Source organism: Notothenia coriiceps, unplaced genomic scaffold (assembly GCF_000735185.1).
Source record: "Notothenia coriiceps isolate Sejong01 unplaced genomic scaffold, NC01 NC01_scaffold00007588, whole genome shotgun sequence".
Classification (NCBI taxonomy): domain Eukaryota; kingdom Metazoa; phylum Chordata; class Actinopteri; order Perciformes; family Nototheniidae; genus Notothenia; species Notothenia coriiceps.
The window spans coordinates 1-2,461 of NW_011340289.1; the positions used below are offsets into that span (position 1 = coordinate 1).

General features: G+C 37.5%; 1 protein-coding gene across 2 annotated transcripts in view; it reads left to right on the forward strand.

Moving 5' to 3' along the window:
* Positions 1 to 2,145: 2,145 nt before the first annotated feature.
* Positions 2,146 to 2,461, forward strand: part of LOC104944172 (epithelial membrane protein 2-like) — a 25,310-nt gene continuing 24,994 nt past the window's right edge. The window contains exon 1 of one of the 2 annotated variants that reach the window (XM_010769673.1): positions 2,146 to 2,269. The gene's annotated coding sequence lies outside the window, so the exon portion shown is untranslated. The remainder of the gene's footprint in view (positions 2,270 to 2,461) is intronic. The other variant, XM_010769672.1, reaches the window with a different exon arrangement.

Consider the following 2,461-nt stretch of genomic DNA (forward strand, 5'->3'; position numbering starts at 1 on the left):
ATGGGGTGGAGGAGGGTTGCGTCGAGTCACCTGAAATGACAGCTGTCAGAGGTGGGAGAGCAGATTTAAAAGGGTTAGCAGAGCGCTATGATAGGCTTGTGAGAATAGAGCGAAATAATTGGTTAAGCTGGGGAGTGACGCCCCCGATCACTTATTGAGAGGAGAGAGAGTATAGGCACATAGGAATAGTAAATGAATGAGTAAAGAAGGTCTTCCTGGTTGAACTTGCGCCGAGCTTAATTTCACCTGAGTATTTCTTACCATGTTATGCTAGTTCATACATTCACTCCAGTATTAGCTTCTTGGTTTTTATTGATTATGAAAACACACATAATAATACATTTTTTGGATATCTTTTTTTAATCTTGCCAGTTACTTTTGGCATTAGGGCAGGGATATCTAGATACTTTCCAAGCTTTGACATAATGAATTGTGCTACTTTTAAAGCAAGCAACAATGTTTTCAAATCTGTAATCAAAAAGGTCCGCAAAAAAACTATCGAAGCAGTTCCTCCCGTTGCTACGTTAGTTCAAACAGTAACAACGGACTATTTTTCGTAGCGGATGTATGTCATTTTAAAAATATGACTGTCGGGTGTTCTTTTCCCCATAATGACCGCCTCGCTGCACATTATCCCTTACTTAATCACTTCATCTCCAGCTATGAAACAATGAAGCATGGTAATAATTAATGACCTTGCAGCAGTATGCACACCCTCCTCCTCCTCCGCCTCCCCCCTTTAAATTCCTCTCTTCCTCCCTCCCTTTTCTCCCTCATGCCTTAACTTGCACTCATTTGCCCCCCTTCCTCCCTCCCTTTCCTCACAACCAACAACATTCCTTCATCCTGAAACTCCTTCCTCCTCCCTCGGCAACAAATGCGGGAAAGAGGGAGGAGATGGGGAACGCTCTCCGGCTGTTTGTTTACATGTGAAACAGAGACGCTGTGGTTGTGATTTGGCTCGTCTGTTGCCATGGCAGTGGGCGAGGAATCGTTGTAAATAATGCAAAATGTTTTGGGAGTTCCCCCCCCCCGCCCCCTCACACGTCAGTGAGTCACTAGTACTCACCAGCTGAGGGAAGTACAGCTACTCAAGGCTGGTGTTCATATTTTATTTTCATTAATCATTATACACATTATTTATTGTGTGAAATGGAGCTATTTATTTATGTCTGCCTTTTATTTATTTCATTTTTTAAGTAGTTTGTGACAAACTTTGAACCTTGTTTTCTACCTTTTATTAATTAATTTGCATTTTATTTAATTGTTTTCATTCATTTATGACAATTTTTTTATTATTCTTTAGTTATTTATACATGTTATTTTTTGTTCATTGATTTTAGACACATAGAACTTATTATACTTATTATTATTTTATTAATTTATTTTGTACTTTACAGATTGATTTCAAAATGTTAAAAATACTTTGAATAAACATTGACATATAATGAAGATATCCAGTACCTTTACCAGCTGTGATCAAAACATTAATGCATCAGTTATTTAATATATATAATACTTTTAATTTTGGTACTTTAACCATATTTTACTAAAGGAAGATTTTGAAAGCAGGACTTTTTCTTTCTTTTGTGTATTTTGATGCAAATACTTGTTTTACTTTACTTGAATAAGGTTTTAAATGTTGGACTTTTACTTCTATCAGAGTATGTTTACGCTGTAGTATTATGTATTTAAGTAAAGTATCTGAGTACTTAATCCACCTCTGAAAGTTTTAAATTACTTGTACTCTACTCGAGTATTTCCGTATTTCAGTATCTACTTCGAAAAAGAGAAATAATCAAATGTATTTTACAGCTTTAGTTCACTTCAACTTTTGATACTTCAAGTATATTTTGAATGCCACATAATTGAAGTAAAGCAGGACATTTTGAATGTTATCAGAGTACTACTTTGACTTCAGTAAACAATCTAGTCTCACCACTGCATGAGACACCAAACACAAAAGGAAAACATTTACATTTCCTGCCCACAGAAGTAGTGGAAATAGTGGCTGGAGTTTCTTTTTTTCTTACAGAAGTAGACAGAAAGATCGGGTGTGACAGGCAGCGTGAAGCAGCGTCGGAGGAGGAGGAGCAGGGATTATGTTTAAAGCAACCAGAGGCTTGTCTGGGGTGTGGATTTAAAAAGAGGGCTCGGTCAAAAGAGGGAGGAAGGGTAGCTACTAGTTTTTGTGCATTTACAGTGAGAGTCTGACATCAGTATCCCTGAGAGCAGGAGGAATTAGACGGAGACACACAGGCAGCAAACAGTAAGTCAAACTCTTATTTATACCTCTAGGACTCCTTTATATATTTCCAATGTTGAAAATAGAGTATTTTAACAGGATTATGCAGGTTTTCTGTTTTATTGAATGAATGCAGGTGTGTGTGTGTGTGTGTGTGTGTGTGTGTGTGTGTGTGTGTGTGTGTGTGTGTGTGTGTGTGTGTGTGTGTGTGTACGT